The 22,570-nt window shown below is 40.7% G+C and overlaps 1 long non-coding RNA gene across 1 annotated transcript in view; it reads left to right on the top strand.

The window, feature by feature from the left end:
- Positions 1-12,618: 12,618 nt before the first annotated feature.
- Positions 12,619-22,570, top strand: part of LOC132908748 (uncharacterized) — a 29,502-nt gene continuing 19,550 nt past the window's right edge. The window contains exon 1 of the long non-coding RNA XR_009658408.1: positions 12,619-14,911. This is a non-coding gene — a long non-coding RNA (uncharacterized LOC132908748). The remainder of the gene's footprint in view (positions 14,912-22,570) is intronic.

Here is a 22,570-nt window from a genome sequence, read left to right as displayed (position 1 = left end):
TATCAACGATGCGTTATGAAACTTGTTACCTTTATGACTGATTTCTAATTTTAATAATTCTCTATCAATTTTTCTATTATTTCCAACTAATCAATCGATGGCCAATGTACTAATTATTTCTATCGATTATGTCGACAGATTTGTAAGTAAAGAATCTTCTAAGGTAACTAGAGTACTAAGTTGATTATTTTTAAAGCCGCTAAGATCTATAAAACAAGTAGCTTGCCAAATTCTCGACTTTTAGTCATTAACGTAGAGTCAAAATACCGACTACTCGTAATTGCGACATATATTTCAGAAAACTGTCACGATCGGCACTGCTATGTAGTACGAATTCCAAGTAATTATCCTAATGGCAACAGTGGGAAACATGTGAGAAAGTATTACAAGTTACAAGGTATATACCATGGAAACAATCCAGCGGAGAAGAGCTCAACGCGGCAACCGTGAACATTTCTTAAAGCTTTCGGAATCTGAAAGCGGTTCGTTGGACTTTCTCGAGAATTTGTACGGCGAGAATAAAAGAATCGTAAGGTGCAACCCGAAACAGTTGGAGCCGCGTAAAACACAAGCTAAACAGTTCTTGTTCCCGGCACGATAAAACGTAACTCACGCGACACCAGGAAGGTAGTAATTGTTCCTCGTATTTCTTCGGGCGGTCCAACTCCTTTGAAATTTTCATCGCGAATACGCGACTATGGAACGAACGAAGTAGCTGTCATAAGTCGAAATTATTTTTCCCGTGGAACGACCGGATATGACCGAGTTTAACAAGATGCCATACTAGAATTACTCGTTACCATTAGTGACCAACTCAAATATGTACGTCGCAAGTAGATTTGATTATTGCTCGACTTTACGCGTATTTGGTTATTTAAAAATTATTCCAAGTATGTAAATAAGTAACATACAAATATGGTATATGAACAGATAGATATACACGATCCTTACTTCAGACAACAATGTACCGACAATAATGGCAACTTGTTAAAGAATAACTTGACCGTTTAAACGCAATGAGAATGAATAGTACAAGAGCATCGCATACTAAACCATGCTTCCCAGGTTATAATCATTTCTACGGTGCAGAAGAGTTTTAAGTGGCCGAAATGACTACCCTTTCGACCTGATGTAAAACCGCTGACGCGTAATTACTAATTTTTATGACGGTTGATAACGTCTGTTCATCTACATCTCTGGAGAGTACTCGAGCATTTTAGCGGACATATTGTGTTCGTTAAAACGAACGAGGAATGTTTAATTAGCACGACTCTAGATAAAGCAATTATTTCTTGGTTTTATTTCTGGCAATTAACGAGATGTAGAAAGCTAGCAAATTAAAGTAGATGCTATGCACTTTTGAAAAATAATTTTGACACTTTACCGTTGTTGCTGCGACGTTTATTATTCTGTCGTAGAGTATTCATCGTGAAATAGTAAAACCAGAATTATAGTAACTATTACAGTTTTTCATAGAATCATATTAAAGGTCAATATACTTTTGGAATTATAAATAGATAAATAGATCACAATGAGTCGTACATTGGAGGGTGATTTTTACCTCTTAAGCTCGAGTTAACATAACTAAAAAGAATACGCATCTAATATTTTCGGTTTCTCTTCGCTTAAACAAAATTTCATCTAAATTGGACTTGGTGATTTTTCTTTGTCAGCCGACTCACGCGTCGAAGGATTAAAAACGCCTAAAAGAGAAAAGAATAGGTCGCGTTTAAATTCTCTCGACGACGTAACGCCACGTAACGCCATGTATCTCGTATTTCAACAAGAAATTTTCAATTGTTCGGCAAGTGTCCACCGCAGGAGGCGATAAGACACGTTTACAGCCTCTTTTCGCGAATCTATTCGTTTCTCTTGATTAAAGAAATAATCCCCGGAGGGAGGAAGTAGAGGACGCAGCTCGTCCCATGTTCTTTAACATGGTCGCTGGAGGCCTCGCGGAACGAAGCGAACAGGGAAAAGTTTTCGCGGAAACGAAACGGAGAACGAAGTCGAGAAGCGGGGAAAGGGATGCGAGCTGTGAACGGGAAAAAGAAAGGGAACGAACAGATAGCGAATAGCGAGCAGACGGGACGGGCATGGTTGTGCCGGACGGCATTTTAATAGGTTCGCAGGGTTCGAGCGAAAAAGTTGCAAAACAAAATAAATCGGCGTTGCGACAGGTCGGTCCGCTCTTTCTCCGCTATTTTTCTCTCTCGTTTTCTCTCCCGTTTTCTCCCTGTCTCCAGGCACGGTTACGGGGCGCAGGTCATGCATATTCACGTGTGGCATTCGTACGCATGGAATTAAGCGGCCGGGGAATTAAAGCGCTTTTCGGCGGGAGGTAGTCCAGGAGCCTTTTCTCCCCCTTCTACCCCTGAGCTCCAGGTGATTACGCGGGGATTTTTCGAGGGACGGCATTTCTATGGCGGCGCGGTAAGTACAGCTGCAAGAGGCTACGCCGCTAGCGCGACGATTCGACTCGTATTATTTCCCGAGACAAATTAGACTCTCGCGTCCTGGACAACGCGACTCTCCCATTTTTTCTACTTTCCTTTTGCTCGTGCCTTCAACCGCGACTCACGCGCTTTTCACAAAACACTGCGACTAGTGATCGAACACGAAACGCTTCGAACCTGTATACGTACATGATCATGACGAAAACGTCACTTTCGAATCACTTGAAACGTGAATCGAAACGTAGAAGCGTTCGAATCTAGAAAACATCTTGGATATCTTGACAAATTCAGAGAACATCTGTGACGTTCGTCCAGATGACTTTGTTGTAGTCGATGATACTCGTGGCTTGTTTATGGAGACATGGTGGTGTTGAGACGATATGGTTGTTGATTCTGAATGTATAACGTGTGGATTGTCGAGGAAGATTACTGCGAATGTAGAATAAGGGATGTGAGTGGTAACTGTACGATAGAATGCTGACTTGCGTTCGACTGGAAATGAATTTAGATGCTCTGTTCGTATTATAATTGACTAAACTTGGATCTACTAGAATTCTGAAACTTTTCCTAAGACGATAGGTACCTTTGGATAGAACTTTTACATAGGACTTACGTTCCTTACAGTAAAACGTAAATTTCCTAGGTAAAAAAAAGAAGACTTATTTTGTCAATGTTAAAGGATTTCTCGAGTCGGTTGAAAAAATTCCAGCACTCGTGCGCCAGTTACAAGCGTAGAGTAGAGGCAGCGAGATCGGCATAAATATTCATGTCGTTCCTAGTAAAGGCAACAACAAATGCTCTGTCGCGTGCGAAAGCGATGCTGCTACGGCTAAAAAGTCCGCATCGTGCGCGCTGTACCTATCCCAGATATTTGTAAAACAGGACAAGTAAAAAGAAGAAATAAAAAGGAAAACCTAGCAAAAAGAAGAAACAAGAGGAGTCTGTATTAGAACAGGTTGCGGACGAATTGACAAATTAATCTCATAATTACGGGCGACATGTGATGACAATTGTTCGGACGAATTTCAGCGAAGAATTTTTACGCTGCGCTCGTTAGAAATCCCAACGACAGCGAGGTTTCAGTCGGCGCTAATTTGTTGCCTGTTGTACGGGAGCTCTTTCAATCAGCGATACGTGTATCGCGTATAATGGATACCGATTGTATCGATACTAATGGATAGAGTATAGTAAGGAAAGGTTATTTGAGCCATCTAAGCTTCAACGTGTTAAAATCCAATATTAAACTTTCCACGGAATAATCAAACTTGTTGTATGTGCCTATATTAGGAGATTAAAATTAATGTTTAATGCAACGACAAAAGGATGTATCGTATACTCTAGGTTTAGTCAGGAAAAATATCAAAAACGGGAAAATGATTCGCATAGCCCTATGTTAGGGTTATTAGGATTAGGTCCACGTGGAGTTAATAATGGAAATATTCGAAAAATGATGGAAATACGTTATAAGATAATTACAAAAGACGGTAGATTTTGAAGTTTTAATGAGAACAATTATAAAGTACGGTTGTATATGAATACATTTGGTCGAACGAAATTTTAGTCAGTGCCCTGAATTTGCTTCTCTGGATATGCTATTCTATAAACAAAGAGTCATAGGTAACAGAAAGAATCGGTAGATTTCTATTTCTGTCATACGAACTCCAAGTGTGCAAACTATTTATCGCGTAAGTTTATACAAACCGTGTTCTATCATATTTTATTGTCTCGCTATCGCGTGCAGTATCGTCGCGAGAGACATGGTTTCGCGCGAACACCTGGATATTTTCGTGGAAAGAGCCACGACAAAGTAAGAAGAAGAAGAAAAGGTCGCAGAGAGGATGTCGAGAAATCGCCATGAGGAAGACGAAGCGTCTGAAATAAGGCTCGAAACCTTAAACCTCCGGGAATCTCCGGCATCGTGCAACTATCACGTCTGCCAACCAGCCCGTGCACCTTCCCCCGACTCACCCTTTTGCTATCCCTGTGTGCCACACAGTCGGCTACCCCTTTCTCCGCCGTCTCCGTCGCCGCCGTCGCCGCCGTCGCGTCGTTTTCATCTCTCCTTTCACCCTGCGCCCTCGTCTCACCGTATGAGAGATCCCCTCGCCCTTTCGTCGGTCCTGTCTCACCCTTCCATTCGACCGACCGCCCGTCTAGCCGCCCTTCCAACCCCTGCACCGTGGTGTGCGCCGAGCGCCACCCCCGATCGCGTCCCGACGAAACTCCTCGCCACTCCAGACGACAGCGGCTCTGGTAACGGAGACTCCTCGAAACGTCGAACGAGCGCCCGTTACGAGCGCTTTTCTCCTCGTGCGGATGCGATCGACGCCCGGCTCGCTGACGAAGTGTGCAAAGTCGAGCCGAAGGACCTCGTAGCTGGAGAGATCGATCGATGGTTCCGCGGCTCGTTCCAACGATCCTCAAGGGCGGACTGTTTGCCGGCACACGCGACTTACCAAGAACGATGACTGACCTCTTTAGACTGATTCGAAACTCTTATTTTCGAAATAGGCACACCTTTGACATTTTCCTCGCGACAGCCGGTTACAATCAGCGAGTTACAATCAGGTGTTTGACGAGGGGAGGATTTTGTCGAGTTACCGTTGCATTCTCTTGCGATATTTTGTGAAAAATTTCTTACGTAGAGTCTGGAGACGCTGTATAATTATGTTTCGTATACCTGTTATTTGCATATTGAGATTTACAATTGGTTGATCTTGTCATCTAGTTCTATGATATTTCGAGGTACTACACCAGGCGTTAAGTCATAATTTCGATCACCAAGGGATTTACCATCGTCTATTACATAGCAGCGACTTATCTCTATATTATTCTCGATTTATATTTAAGTATATTAATATATATCGTCATCGAGATGTAGAATTAGAATGTTGCAGTATCACAAACGTTATAATTATTACCGTAATTTCGTTCTCAAGTAACGGATGAGATCAAACAGCTTAATAATGTTCGATTAAACCAATTTCACGTTAAAATATCTTTTCTATACATTGGCATACATATGTATGTACATAATCAATGAAATCTAGAATTAAGATCTTGAAATATTTCAGATGCCACGAATCCATATAATTTTCAAATAGTACATAATGCTGTAATCGTAAGAAGTCAATTCGGATTTAAATATTTTATCTTGCCATTTAACCGTAAGAATTAAAGGTTAACGTGTCAAATTAGTCATCCACCAAGAAAGAAGATTCTCTTTTAACGGTCTACGAGTCTGTCTATTTTATTATTCAAGCCTGACACATAAAAGATACCCAGTTAATGAAAAGAATTTATGAGAGCAACATCTTTCAGGCGACCACGAACGACTACATCCAAAAATAAGAATGCATTCATTGTGATTTATAGTCTGCGTCGCGCGTCAATGTTGGATGATTATGGATGGTGTTAAACGGCAGCTTCTGACGGCAGCAGATGTGGTTCGAGCGGTCTACCCCGCAGTGCAAGAGGGAGAAAGAGGAGGGGACCGTCTAAACCTGCGACCATGACATTGAAACGTTACGTCGGGCATCCCCCTCACGACGGTCGACGGATGGACAGGCAGACGAACAGATCGAAATCTGCCTTCGCAGTCCTTCGTCCCTTCTCATGCGATTCTCCTTTTTCTTCGATGATTCAGCCACGGACCCTCATAGACTTGCATTAAATATTCATCGATAATAAAAGACTCATTGGCAATGTAATATTGTAAAAAACCAGATACTATGCGAGACTTTTTTAACTGAAACCAGTTGCAAAATAATTATTACATTCTGTATTGGAGATGTCGTTAACGGGGAATGTCACATTAATGCAAAGATGGACCTTAATTCTGAATGTATAAAATTTCCCATAAAAAAGTATTTCCCTCGTAACTTCCATAAAATTTTTCTTACGTTCCTTTTTCTAAAATTAATAATAACTTTCATAAAGAGCGTACTTGAATACAGTATAATAAGGACTAAATTTTCCTCATAATCTTCATAAAATTCCTTTTACGATTAAAATTAATGGTAATTGTCCCGAAGAACACGGTATATATACTTTCCCAGTGACACTGAATCATTCCACGATCAAGTTCATCAAACGTTTCTCTGTTAAGAAGGCAGCTCCCTGAAATTTCAACTGCACAGACTCGATATCGCAGGGATTTTGGGGAACGTTTTGCACGGAATTGTATCTACGAAGTCTCAGTGGGACGCGTATTTATACCCATGGTAGCATGAAAGATTCAAGCGTCACAGAGAATGCACTGCGGTTCGGCGAAGTGGATGTCGAGTTTTCGGTCGGCGGAACGATCAAGGTGTTCAAGAATGCGGGCTCGGCTCACCGAACAAAAGTGTATCCTTCTGGACGATCGGGAGACCGAAACTGACGGGTTTGTAGAGACCGAGATCCGATATACGTCATGCGGCAGTTTTAACCGGACAATCGCGCCATCGCGTTATATTCCATCCTGATCGCGGGAATGTTCACTTTCGTATGCGAAAAGGGGGAGGAACAATGGCGTAAGTAGCATGCACGACCGCGCAAGCAGACAGACGGCCCTGCGGGAAATTGCATTGCACACATCGGATGGACACATGGAATCGTAACCTCTCCTTCTCGTTCTATCGCTTGTCGCGCTCTCTGTTCGATCGTCTGTTGTTCCCCGAGCGCGTCAGGGCCCCGATGTCCTCCTTCCTGCCCACTTACGATCGTCAACCGGCCACCTGTCCCTGCGTATCCTGTCCACCCGTCTGTCCGTTCCTCCATCCGTTCGCCAAGCACCCAACGTTTCACGCTTCCGCGAGAGTCCAAGTGGCAACGCTTGTTCCCGAAGAACAGCTCGCAAATAGAATGGAATTTCCAGGGAACCTATGCAACATGGAGCCACATACGGCTTGACCGAGTGCTATTCCGTTTGATGGGACTTGATTGAAAAGAGTTGTACGTAGTCGGCCAACGGTTCTTGTTTCTTCGTGGGGAACAACAGAGTACGAAGCCTGCGTAAGTTGAAGTGGTTGGATTGTGACGTGAAATGAGAGATACTCGAGGTAAAACTTTGACTGATTAACAAACTCCCATTGTTCGGGATATTCAAAGTAGTTGGTAAAGAGGGAGAGTTGATCAACTACGACGAAGAATTTTTCACGTGAAAAGAAAAGGTTTACTCGGTAACATTTCCGGAAAGGAACGTACAAAGTCGATCGACAGCGACTGGAACTGTCGTTTCGTATTACATCGGACAGGATTCTCGTTTCTTTCTTGTTATACAGTTCCTGTTAGATCAAGACGAGTGTGACAGTTTTCCCCGGACGCGATGCTAGAATTCGTGTAAGCTCCTTTTGTTGCGATCTTGTCTCTCGTTCTCGACGCTTCCGCGTGATTGCCGATGAAGACGGCAAGGTTGCAGCCGATACTAAGAATCGGCACGTCTTTAACGAGGAAAACTACATCTTCTTCTTTGACGTAGGAAACGAGAAGCCACGTAAGGCGACGGTAAACGACGAGCAGCCAGTATGACGGACTTGACTATAAGGAGGCAAAGAAGATGGCAGACGCCCGCTCGTCTAGACCCGCTTCGACTCGACTCAACTCTCAACTCTCTGCAGTCACTCGATAAAAAACAGTCCGCCGCTTTCCTGGCCATCCGATGCATTGGCGTACCACGTTAGGGTTTCTTTCTCTAGTCTCAGCCATCGTGATTCCACCCCAGTTGATCGAACCAAGTCGATGGTTAACCTTCTTCTCGCTCTACTTACTTTCTAGCGTGAAATTCGCGCAATTGTCATCGACCGCTGTTTCTTATATGCGCATCTCTATCAAAACGTTTCTATGCGTTAAAGAAACGGTACTGCAGCTACATAGCAAGAAACGACAGGAATATTTTTTATCGTTTTGATTAACATAACGAAGAATATACGTAACAAAGATCCAACGCTAACCACCGGTGAACACCTGACTGGAAATAACTTATCGGTAGTCAAGAGGGAGAAGCCCGCATGAATTATGGAACCGCATCGGCAATTACCGACACGTCGTGCATGCGTTTACAGCTAATCGAAACGAGTTTCGGAGGAACGAGTTTACCCGTTTAACGAGGACTGTCAGATGGAAATCGAATTCACAAGGCGTGGACTGGCAGCCCACGCGCGGAGTCGGGTCGCGCCGCCGCGCCGTACCGTCGCGACATCCTTTTTTGTTTTACGCACGTAATCAGAACATGTGCGCACATTGACCGTCATCGATGCAGGTGCAGAGTGAAACGGTGCGCGCCAAGCGGACATATACCCTGACCTTACCCGAAAGGCCAACCTGTCGACCACGATCGTGCCAGCTGCAGTCTCTCTGTCTGGCTCGGTCTGGCCTCGTCGATGTCTACCGTTTCCCAGCTCTCGACGCCAATGCAGAAATTACCCCCTGCGACCCCCTGGACCGTCTGAGCGGTGTCTAGCCATCGCCCCCTACCTCGAACCGTCGGAACCCTCGCCCCCGTTGCGCCCTACCTCTTTCTCCCTCTTTCACATCCCTTCTCTACTCTCTCCTCTCTTTCTCTCTTTTCTCCGCTGCTTTCCCTCTTGCTCCACCGTATCCGACTGCCCCACCCATCCTCGTCTCCACTGCTCCTACCCCCGTCCCGCGATCTCCGTCGACCTTCTCTCCCCGGTTGGCGGGGGTGCAGTCTAGCCAGCGACTATAGTCTCCGCTTCGCTATGGTATGTAGCTCGACCAGGTTCACGCGATGCATCCTATCATCGCATCGCCAAGGAGTGTAGGAGCCGGCAGCCGAAAACCTATCGACAAGACATTGTTGTTGGATCGAGAAAGAAAATTTTTGCCTTTCTCCGGTGCTCGACTAACATTGTTCGGGAGTACCAGCGCGACGAGGAAACGACGATTGACGGATGTGACGATGAAAGCAGGATTCGACGATTTTCGATATCAAGTTCACGATTACCACTTGGAAATGGATTGCCTGCCTGCTGTCTGACTTTCACCGTAGACGTTGAACAGCGGACGGGGTTCGAACGTAGGATCCTTTTCAAGTCTTGCAGAGATCGATACTGCGAGGGGGTAGTGATTATGGAACGTTGTATCTTCAATCAAGTTAGGGGTTATGATGAAGAGCAACGACGTTCTCGAAGCTAGATTGCGGCAGCTATTAAAAGACCGCGGTGGAAGTCAAGGTTGCGGTGCAATCGATACCTTGAAGTTCAAGGAATATCGTTGAATTGAGTTTCTTCTCATAGAAATTTTTGATGCTTTGATAGGAAACGATGCCATAAGATTCTCTTGTAGCATGTAATTCTCTATTTAATTTAACAACTCCTGTATTTCTTTTAACAGTCTTCTATTTTCTGCTAAAAATATGGTATAAAGGTTAAAGCATATGTTTCAATACTAAAAAACGACATAAATGGTGTCTGATAAGTGCAACGAATTTTGATAAAACATACTAATGTTGTAGATGCTAAGATAATGCTATACCGTATACAAATTTATGGAATAGCGTGCATGTGACGAACCTACGTAAACCAAATTCGTTCGACCGAGAATCCTGATGGTTCGCACGGTTGTTCACCACATGAAAGTACACGTCTTAAATGCATAAAGATAATGACGCATACACAGAGTGTACGGTACAATGACGAATACTGTCTGGCTGTTCCAAGTGACTAGCGTAAATAATACTTTGTGTCCGATGCGTTCGACTGATCACGAGTGGTGAATTCCATGGGGATCCAAAAATGCGTACAAAAAGCTCCCTAGCACTTTCTAGATGCCCCCTCTTCGTTGCGTGACTCAGGACGATTAGGTTTGGCTTGGGAACGCAAGAGTTTAGTCTCGCTTTGATTGGGGTAGGTCCCAAACGTATAGTCGACGACATAATAAGTCTACCACCAGTAGGACTTGCTACCAACGTAGCAAGGTCAGTGATAGGGGACCTACGTTAATTAACGTCTTGCCGTTAAACCGTCCCGATAGGTCTCTAGAGATCGAGGCCTGATGGCCATCATAAAGCAACGATCGAACTCCGTTGGGAAAATCATAGCGTTACACGGAGCTCACAGTAGTATGTATATTGCGAACGATTAATTTTGTCGCGTACATCATAAATAACTGTTTGACACAATTAGTTAAATGAAAATCGATATTGCAAAAATAACAACATCATGACAATTTTCTATCGGTCCGTTTCTCACTGCTCAATTTCACTATTTCTCTACATAAGTACACGATTAATCTTTAATTTACAAAAAGCAAATTATTTGCCTCCATACATTAATTTATTACAAGAAGATAATGCAAGGAATAGCAAATTCCAAGTTAAATTTCAGAAATGATATTTATATTATCATTACCTTCTTCTTCTGCTTTCTAATTTGTGGAGTTGACGAGTATGGCCTCTGAGTGGCTCAACAGTTAAAAAAAAAACTAAATTATTTACAATTGTAAATAGGGTTTATAGTCACGATCGCTAAAATAGTTGAAAAATATGATTATCTCTTATACGAAGTTGTATTACCGAGTGACAATATTTATTCGGATACAGCGTGACTCCTGTTCTGTCTGGTAGAGAAAACACAAAAGTAGTTACCATTCCGTATTCCCTTTGTGCTTTGTAATCTTCAAAATATAGCAGGAAGGGTTTTCTACCCTGCGTACTTGAACGAGAATTTCCAAATTCAATAATACTGTTCTAATTAAAGAAATGTTTAAAGCTAAATTAATAAACGACATTTACACCATTATAAACATATGTATATTACTAGAAATTTCAATTTTATAAACTGACAGAAAATTTTCTACACTGTTACATTACAATTATCCTCGTGCTTGAATGAAAACTTTCAAATCCAACAAGTCTGCTCTTATCAAAGAAATATTGAAAATTATATATGTGGATCATTAACCGAAATTCAGGTTATTATAAACACATATTATTATATAAATTCCAATTTTGAAAAGTTAGTTATTTTCCTAAACATAATTAAGTATCGATAATATAAATAAAATATTATTACTCGATGAATTATTAAGAAAGCTACAAATTTGTATTGTCAGATTTTAGTATCGTGCTTCCGTACTTGCAGTCGAAGGCTACGTACGTCGGGCGAGATGGTTGTCGTAGGTCAGTAATCGATAAAAACCTATTTTTCCCGTGCGTGATGCAGTGACGATGGGTCGCGTTCGTTTTGCTGTCCATAAATGTATAATTTGTCGCCTCACACAATAGCGTTATGAAGGAAATTGTTTTGTTGCGTATGTTGTCGTGGAAGATCAATAGGTTGGAAGAGAAAAAAGTGTACGGGTCGTTTACGAACGAGTTATTGAAAAGCGCGAAAAAAAACGTGCGTATGTACATAGAGAACCCAGGGAATACGAATGGGGACGAAAAAAGCTTTACAAAGTATATAAATACATACGTATGTAATATGAGAATGTTACGCGTCTGTCGTATACGGATCGTCGCGTGAAAAATGAAGCAGGAAAGTCGAAGCATCGTGTCTTTTATACGTATACACAACAATGTGCCACATAACCTAACTTTGTTTCGATTACGAGGCCGATGAAACGTTGAGCGTGATTTTTTTTATTTTTCGTTTTTTGAAAATCCTCGTAACTCTTGTATTTGTGTGACTGGTACGGAGGTATGATGTAATTCACGCGCTGCATCCATAGAAACGTGAGCGTGCGTTTCTATCGTGAGTAGCAACTGTGCGTGCACGCGTGTCCCGGACGTACCGACGCGTGAGTATGTACGCGCGGACGAAAACATGCCGTTGCCAGAAATAACCATGTATGAGTCAACTGCTGAGTCTAAATAGGAGGTTCGCTACATTTAGAGCTCGTGTCTTGATTATACATGGTCTACACCATGACAAATAACCTAGAAAATGCGTACCTATCGAAAGAGTTTGATTACGACAGCACGTTGTAAGGTTATTGTAACGAATTCGTGTTTTGATTGACAGGATTCTGACGAATTGTCGCTTTGACGAATGAAACATTTGAAGATTGAAATCCAACGCATGTTTCGCTGTTCATAAGTACGAAGACACGATTTAATTTAATACAAAATGTAACTAACCCTGTTAGACTAACAAGACTGATCAACTCTACTTGTCATTCATTTTTTAATTTCGCCATAATAAAGTTAATATCCAATTCTCAAGGAACAAGTACATACATACATACGTCCGTAAATCTATTCATTGCAGAAGATAACGTAGATAATGGTAAATTCTGAGGTAGGAGAAGCGTGTAGATCGAGATGTGAAACAAAATCCTGAGTAATAATCAAGTAACAGCAAATATAATAGAGAAGTGAATAACGAATTCCAGAATTTGTTATAGAAACAATAGAGAAATACAGTAAACATTAACAAGAGAGAATGAAACTTGTTATTACAAAGTTAAGATTCTATTATAGCATATTAATCTAAAATTTTAAAGGAGATAATAATCCTTAAAAGTTTGAAAAGTTAAGAATTACATTTTTTGTAGGTGTTCTGATCTATTTGACTGCTTTGACATACAATTTAGTTCGTCAAAATGGTCAAAACACCAGAAGCACTGTAACTATAACTCGAAGTATGGAATCGTCGATCGCAAGGATCTGTTATAACAATCCCGAGACTAAGTGCATAAACTTTACGCTATCAGCGTGCATCTTTTGTGTTATAATCCATTCGGGTGTTGTAATCCAACGAGGAGTACGCTGTCCACCAACAGGAAAGAGTTTAGCAGAAATGTTTTATTCATCTGTTTAATCAACAATTAAGATTAAGATACATCTCGTGCCACATCAAAGGTGTAACATCAAGTAGGTGCCCTTGAAGTACTAGCGTGATTTGATTTCCATCTTTCTTTTTCGCTTGTTAAAACGTGCGGCTTCCAGCGACTCTCGAGTGTTACTTGATTTTGTAAAAAAGAGATACCATAATAAATATGTACAAAGAAGTGTGAGGAAGGGATGGTAGAATAGTAAAGCGGGGTAAAAGCTATCGTTGACTGCACTTGTAATTCAAATTTTCTGTTCCGCAGCGCAAGATGCGTCAATGTTGGCGAAAAGACAGAGCGAGAGAGAAAGAGAAATAACTTAATTAACTGGTTCCGGTGTGTGCGAGAATCGTTCGTAAAATCCGTAAAGTGAGAGAAAGAAACAGAACGGTGAGCTTATTCAACTCCGTAAAACTGTTTACGCATAAAAGTATCTTCATAAGCAACATACCGCTTAGCGAAAAAAGAAGTCATTGCCGCTAAATGCGGCGTGAAAGCGACACACGGACACTAGTCTGATTTTTCAGGGACACGTTTGATCTCGTCACTCGGAGATTAACCTATCTCTGACGTATCTACCAGTGGTTACCAACGTGAATATAAATATATATACATAGCTAACGGTGTCGCGCGACACAGGCGTAACCCTCACAAGCTGACCGGCACGTGTCGAGACAAGGCGGTTAGTTGAAAGCGTCGGACAGAAAGGCAGACAGAAAAGAGAAAGACAGGTAGAACCAGAGAATAAAGGACCGAGGGGTGGGGTTAGAATTATACGTGCCCCGAGGAAAACTCAATTCGCGGCCACTTTGACGCACCCTCCATCTGGGTGGATCGTCGGATAGGCGCTGATACAAATCCACAAGATATATTCCTTCTTCTTCCTTCTCCTCTCTATAACCATAGTCTGTGCCCTCTCCTTTTCTCTCTCTCATCAGAGCACATAGCCGTAGTAGTTTATCCTGCTTTCTACCCCACTGGTGTACACCCGTGCACGTGCAGATACTCATTCGTACACACCGACAGGCCTCGCAGACACGTGCGTGGACCGGCAACAATTCCTAACCAAAAAGCCGGAGTCACCCTCGCCTCTTCCCCTCTTGCCCCTCGCACGGGAGTGTCTGGCTGCGACCGTCATCGGCGGGGCATCGAGATGCGGGGAAGTAAGAGGGGAAAACACCCGGCACAGTGGCGAGCGGCAAGAGAGGAGTGGGAACACAGACCGACAGTGGCACAGGGGGGAAGCTACGTACTCGTGACGTTGCGTCTAGACGCCCCCTCCACCTCAACCCGAAACGACGTCCACACAACGAGCGCCGAGCCAGCGCAGCGCCGAGGAACATCTCTCGGTTTTCTCCGCCTCTCGTGTACGTAAATTGCCGAGCACCGAACTCAGTGTTTTATTCTCGCGGCGCTAGATGTCGCTCCCGTTGACTGAATTAACTAGCGCGACCGCGGATTTTCAAAGTGCGCGGGTTTTTCTGTATTCGTATGGTTTACCTGCGTTGCGCACAAGTAGTACCGTTTCAGTTTATTTGAATTTCTTTGCATTTCTGTAGTGATTCTTGCTTTGAGAAAGTGACAGTGTCCGGTGTATTCTGTGGCGGTTACGTTGATGATTATTTTGGAAGAACGATGACGACTTTTCGTTTTGGAACGCGAGTCCCCGTGTAAGACGACTGGTAAGGTTAAAATTTTTATCTCCGTTGCAACGTTGCATATATTAATACTGGATGTTCTACAGTGATGCAACGTTTAACGATATCGATGACAGATTAATTTTATTATTCTTATCGCGTTTTATCGTGATTCATGATTCATCCGAGCAAACGGTGCATACAAGCGTTTTATCAGGGATCATGGCTCGTGAGTCAGGAAAGGTTAGGCGGGATTTAAGAGCGGCGTATCCTTAAGTTTACGTTCTTACGCATGCGTTTAAATTAGGAATGGCATTTAAGGCCATTCGTGAACTTTATTATCGTTTAATCGCGACGGTATACACACATACGCGCTTTTAATCGCGCACACGCGTATATAAGCATTAAACACGTATACGCGCATGGACGTGCAAAGACACGAGAGAGTAGATGTGCATCGTTGAATTTTTATGGACTGAGGGGAGCGATGCGAGACAGACGTTTCATGGCCTTGAAGATCCGCGGCCAGCGATAGGGGCATAGTTCTTTTGTGAAAAATAATTTTAGTCGTGAACCGTCGTTTCCACCGGCAAACGTGCAAGCTAATTAATTTTCTACGGATCGTATACCGTGTTTGACGCGAGAAATCGAGGACCGGATTTCTAAATCCACCTTTAGAACCATAACACCGAATTTCATCATGGGAATTTCAGAACACGGCCTACTGAAAGACTATAGAATTCATTTTAGGCTATTTGGAGAAGCGATTAAAAGCAGATAACTTATGGGTAATTGTTATTTGTCTGAATTGAAAACCTTTGCATGAAACTTATAACTTGCTTTAAAGTGTCTTAGATAGAAATGATTAAATCGAGCGGGGCTCTTTTGCACAATAATTGTTAATATACATATATATAATATTAGCGAATTGGTAATAAAAATAATAAAAATTGTCGCATGATCGTTAACCCATAACTCTTAATGATCATTCATGAAAGGCATTGAGCTACAAATGTAGAAATATGAAATAATTGTGTAGTTTATTTGTATAAGGTAGTTCAAGGGTTCATATTATGTTTAGTTAAATTAGTTCATAAACGTAAGACACTGTTCAAAGCGACATTTTTACAATCTACATACATACTATATCGATTTTTCTCATCACTCATGGAAGAATATATGGCCATAGCTAAAAAAAAAAATAAGTACGGTATGCACTCTGCACATGAGAACATCTATCACTCAAAAAATATGATCAGAGAGAAAAATATCTCTCACTAAATTGTGTTATACCGCATTCTACCACCACCACTTATGAAAGAGTTATAGCTCATCTCAGACTACCTTGTATAATATACAGCGAGGAATAAGATTATTATTTATTAAATATAGGTAATATAGGCAATTAAACAGGGTAATATACGAGGTGTTCCAAATAGATTGGTCAAAAATTTTCCTATAGGCCGTGTATATTGAAACAAGAAAGAAAGTTTATGTAGGTGTTACATATATCCTAAAATTCATCTGTATCGAAATATAATTTATTTTGTCATTGGCATATTTTCTATCACTTTATGAATTTATATTATATACATATATGTATAAATATAATATTATAATAATATAACCACGTTTCCTAAGTTAGACCTATTCTCTTTAGCTTTAATATCAGTTTATCGACCCAAATATTACATATCTACTTATCGAATTCTTTTTCCATTGACGTATAAAATATCTACTCAAATTGTCCTCCAAACATCTTGAATCACTCTGTATAACATCAAGAAACTATAATAGGGCTGAAATTCATTCTTCACGCCTATAAAATTTGTCATAGTTTGATATCCTCGAATCGTTGATATTTGCTAATAAAAACTATATGTATTGTACTTTATTACATCTTTACGGTACGAATTGAAAGTATAGACATAACACGTGTGCAACGAAATCAAAAGAAAAAGCGAGCCGCCGACTACCGTGAAAATTATTCAACCCGTTGAATGGCGCACGTCGGTTCCTGCATTCCTTCGTTCACGTGTACGGCGCGGCGAAGGCGGTCGCGCAAATAAAGCGTCGACTCGCCTTCTGTCGGCGACAATGGCAATAACAATTGAATCCGCGGCGAGTGGTAACTGCACGTGTTTATGACGATCTCGGCTTACGCTCGTAAAGAGTGGTTAGCCTCTAAAGGCTGAGGCATCCGACCGACCTTCTCGTACGTTTTGTTTTAATAAATAAAACGAAGCCGATTGTGTTCACTTCTTTGGCTCTTTCCCTCTAATCCTATTTCTCGCACGTGTTCCCAATTTCTTTCCCTTATTTGTTTCTTCCCCAATTTTTCTCTCCTTTCTTGAATTTCCTTCGCCTCTTTCTTTCTTAATTCTATTCCACGCGCGTGATTTCCATTTCTTTCTCTTACTTGCTCCTTGCCCAATTTTCCTGTCCTTTCTTGAGTTACACAACCTGACAATCTGTGTTCATTTTGATGTTTTATTTCGACATATATGAAAGTTTATAGTAATTCCGCTCCCGTTACACATCTTCATTATTTTCAGGAATATCATGTCGCGTAATATTATCTGTAAAAGTTGCCTGGTTACGAGAAAGATATAAACGTCTAATACTTTTGTTCGAACCGACGAACGAACATTTCTCAATTTTTAATTCATCTATTCCATCCAACTCGATGTATCGTATAAGTATCATCTTCATTCGAATCCCAGATATACGTAGCGAACTTGTTAACGAAAACGAACGCGATTTAAGGGGTATTTATCCGAATGGAAAAAGATCCTACGTTGGCTATTAAAGGTACGCGTAAGCGGAGGGCTGCGTTCACCGCAAACAGAACTTACGCAAGCGAACTCGCTTGAAATGCGGGCTCCTGCAGCAAGTACGAGGGAAACTATTTAAAGGTCACGCATATACATACATATTTCGTAGAGTGGCGCGGCGATGCAGCTGCACGAACCGACCACGTAAAAATATGCGAGCGTTTGCTCGCGCGCTCGTTTCGCGCCACTGGATCGTTCCACTCCGCGTGCATTGTCTCTGTCGTTGATGTTTATACCTGTGACAATCCAACCAGTGCACAAACTGTTTCTATTGCAATCGAAAATTTGTCGCATTTTAGTTTTATATAAGATTTACAATACTTTAGCGTTACCCTATCATAAAGGAGGGTAAATTGTGGTTGAAAGTAATAGTTGAGAGGTTTCTTGAGAAAATGATCTATAATTACATAAACTAACACATTTAGTGTTTTACAAGTTAGCACTTGGAAACAAGATAATCGGTTTAATTAAGTTAAATTTATAATTAATTTAAAAAAAACCATATTTTATTAATCACAAGACTCGATGAAAGTTATGTTCGAGGCTAGTTGGTTGTCACGTGTTGAAACAAAATTTTAGTTGGCGTCTGATCGACTGTACACTTCTGTTTGTTAAATCCATTTAAATGCGAACTTGTAATATTTAAGTGACAAATTGTAAGTCGTAGCGAGGTATGAATTGCGTTCTTCAGGAGTTGCGTGTTCTTCTTATCAGAAAAGAATTGAAAATTCCAGTAATAATGTCTGTTTTAACACATTGATTATATCGAAACGCGAAAAAAGAAGAAACACATCAATTACGTCAGTAGTATTATCTTCCTAAAAATAATTGAATTGGCGGACCATATGCGTTGTGTCATCAATGTGTTAGATTTGTATAAGATAAGAACATTACAAATATTTATTGTCAGCATGGTAAATGGAAATTCCATACTTTTTAATGAATTTTCGTATAGCATATCCTTCAAGGAGAAGTATACAAGCTACGGAGAAATCCACGCAAGATTCCAGAGTTTAAGTAGAATAAGGTCGGTACGTAACAGACGAAGAACTAAACATAGTAGAAAAGATCGATGGAGGCAAAGGGATGTCGCACGAGTTTCCTCGAGTTGTCTGGACTATGGTAGTGCCTGTGGTAGGGTTGTTTTGATGATTTTGTGTAAACTTGTTGTTGAGAGAGAGGAATTTGTCGGTTTAGGGGATTAAGGAGCTAACTGGTGTGCAGAAACACGGAAAACGAGCGGGTAGTGGGAATGAGGCTTAGGGCACAGCAGCGAGAGAACGTTGCGAAGGAGGGAGCCATCAAATTCGTCCTTTTTTGATTAATTTTAGTCACCGACCGACAGCCATGTTTTGAAAATCGTCCCCATTCTTAGCTTTCCGTGTATATAACGCGTGCAACTCTTAAGTGCGTTTCGTTCGCTCTAGACCGAATACGAAAACAACTTTCTCTATTGTTCGCGATGACGGGTAAATATAGTGCGTCTAACGAGCCGTGTCAGAGCAGATAAACAAAATATTTGTGTGCATACCACGTGGCAGCTACGAACGGAAGTACAAACGCCAATGGCTGGCAAATGTCGGTTAACGTTAACCTATTCAAGACCAAGCAATCAATGGTCTGCTATAACGTTATAAATACACCAATTCCTTTAAATATCATGAATTATAAGTAGAAGAAATAGTAATGAAAAAATATAAAGGAAACCCTTGATATTCTCTTTCATTGTTCTGACGTTAAAAATCAGAATTTGATATCGTAAATTGATTGAGAAAAATTGCAAATTAAATATTGTGTTAACGTGAACGTTAACTATTGCGAATGAATATTCTTCTCCGGAATCATCTCACGAATAGTTCAATGGCTGCATAGGAAAATTAAAAATATTTATATTTTCTAATAAAACCATCTCTGTAGAGATTAAACTGATTTGTAGTTCTGTATGCTACGTTATGTACAATGATAACGTAAGCGTGATTACACACTGAAATAATTAAATCGATGCTCGGAAAATTTGATACCGTCTTAAGGTGGTAAATGATTATTATGTGCATCTATTTACTTACTCGACTTCTTATAGAATAGTATAGATTGTCGATAGAAATATCGGTTTGCTGTCGTTATTTCTTGAATAGCTTTTTTCATTAACTAGAGACTCATTCGTTAATGTTCTTTTAATCCAATTTAGCCACTTGTCTTATAGCGTAGAATATCCAGTCATATCCATGGTAAAGATTGTAGTTTTGATTCAGTAAAAAGAGTTGTATTTGTACGTAGCAAAATTTGACTCGCAGGTAACAGGGCTTCAATTTCAATTCTTCAGATTGAGGATTATTAAATAATTCATGTACAATATTCCAATATCATATCACTATTATCTAGTACAATATTACAGTAATGGACAATTAACGCTTAATTAAGCAGCTATTAAACAAATTACAATTTATCAGATACTATTCTCTAACAAGCGAGTTAATAAATAATTAGTTCAATTTTGAACGAGTGTCTTGCTTTTCGCAATAACAAAAGAAGAAAGTAGATCAAAGTATTATAGTCACCCGATGATCTCGATAGTCATCTCAATCTTAGTCTCCCTCTGCAGCCGAGTTTAATTTGAATGAAACTGTCGGCTCGACACACGGTTTCGATTAATGAGAATCCGCATCGAGCATGCACAGCAAGTGAGTCTTTGTACGCGCAGTTGTACACGCGATCTTCCTCGAGATGTTTTCCTTTCGATGTCCACGGATGCCTGACTTTAAACCGAGAAGCTTATTATCATTTGCTACCAGTTATAATAGAAGCGAGGAGGACGCGACCAGAATCGTTTCAGCGTCTCGTTGATCATCACGCGAGGGAAAAAATTTAACCAGATGGTTTTTGTTTAGTCTGGAATCGGCTTGGCCTGCTAACGCGGCTATCTAGTTCGGTCTCTCGACAGGGAGAGAAACGCAGCGGGTGCGATAACTTGGTCGAGGGCGCGTTGTGGAGTCAAAGTTCATTAAAACCTCCCACGAGGGAGATCGAGATCTTTAATTCTTAGAAATCCTCCTTACTTTCGTTACGACCAAAACTATTTTTGCATCTCGTAATATCTGGCAAGACTTTTCGTCTCGGTTAATACTCTTACTCAGGCCCATACAAATTCCTATAAATGTTACACTCTACGACTGTTTTACTGTCATGGATTGTCCGGACTTATTCTGTAGAACTATATTATTGGGTTGGCAATTAAGCGATTGCGCATTTTGTCAATAGGTGGTCTTAGCATATTTAATTCAGTTTTTTTGCTGGCAAAAATCAGAAGTTTTACGAACATGGAATTACTACACTGCCTGAAAGATGTCAAGGTCATCGACAAAAACGGACAATACCTAATTGAATAAAGATATTTTTAAGCAAACATTTGGAATTTTCTTTCTTATTTAAAATACGCAATTAGTTGCTAACTCAATACAATACAAAGTACCTAGGTACATATCTGCTTAGTCTTACGGTATACGTATGTCATCACTTTTGATGAAATTTATGTCTGTGTACTTTACGAATTTTGCTTCTGTCGTGTTAAACATGTTTTGTTTTCTTCGCGTTGTTTTATATTTAAGGAGCGAAACCAGTATCATGTTTTCGTAAAATATTAGAGTATTATTATACGTCTTATTAGGCACCTCTGATATCCCTACAAAGTAAGCACAGTTGTTAATCCAGCTTTTCGCTAACCGATCGTTTATTTATTGCACCATGCCAGCTTAGTTAATCATTATTACTTTTTCCATATTTTTATGCAACCCTACTATATTTTTATTAAATTACAATTAATTTCATAACATTTGTTAAATACCACTTCTCATTACTGTTCAATGTTCAAATTATAAAAACCGAAAGTCTTGACGCGTAAGGAACTCAATCACGGAGAACCGAATTTATTTATCAAAAAAGAAAACAAAAGGATGATAAAGGATGTCGTTTGTAAATCCGATAGAAGCTAAAGGAAGGAAAAGGACACATATATGTATAACGTTGATCGATCTGCATGTATTGATGAAAAAAATTTGTCTTTTCCGCGGACGAGAACGAGGCATCGTTTGTCTGTCTCGCGCGTGAAAGAAACGATTCTAAGAAAAATAGGAGGTAGAAGAGAGTGTAAAGTAGAACGATGTAGCGTGTGTCGGTCTGAAAAGGAGCGTCGTGGGCAAATTTGCTTCTCGTTCACCTCCTACGAGCGTAATGCCCCGGCGGGGAATTAAGCAACGAGACGATAGTCAATCATGAATATACAAAGCCGGGTAACCGGGAGCGGCGTTGGCATAAAACGTGATTAAAATTAACTTGACAATAACCAGTCCACATTAACAATTTATATTTCGTTGTTGCCCGGTCGCAGGCCGTGCCACTCGAGCGCTCGCCGATTCGCATTGTGCATTTTCCACGAACCTCGCGATTCCGTCGCAACAATTGCAGAAACACACGAGAAGCACATTGTTCTTCGAATAATGTGTGAATAATGCATCTACTGGTTTCGTTTTTTTTCTTTTAAATATCGTGTTTCTGAAATTTGACGAAATACCTGAAATAGTGTAAGAGAGGAGAATAAGATTCTGTCTTTAAGAAAATGTTAAGCTTATTTGCTAGAAAACACAGTAGAATTCTATTTATAAGGATTTCACTTATTTGAAAAGAATTGTATAATCAAGCCATGAATGTTTATGCAAACTCACTATATATTCTTACTACATGTACATTTTATTTTCCCTTACTATCTTCCAATTATAGAGCCTTTTAAATACACATTATCTCCCAACAAAGAAAATTAGCACCTGTATCTACGTCTGATCTACAGACTACAGACGCAGATCAGACGATCTAGTCC

This window comes from Bombus pascuorum, chromosome 7 (genome assembly GCF_905332965.1).
Source record: "Bombus pascuorum chromosome 7, iyBomPasc1.1, whole genome shotgun sequence".
NCBI lineage: Eukaryota > Metazoa > Arthropoda > Insecta > Hymenoptera > Apidae > Bombus > Bombus pascuorum.
This window is presented reverse-complemented; position numbering and strand designations above follow the sequence as displayed.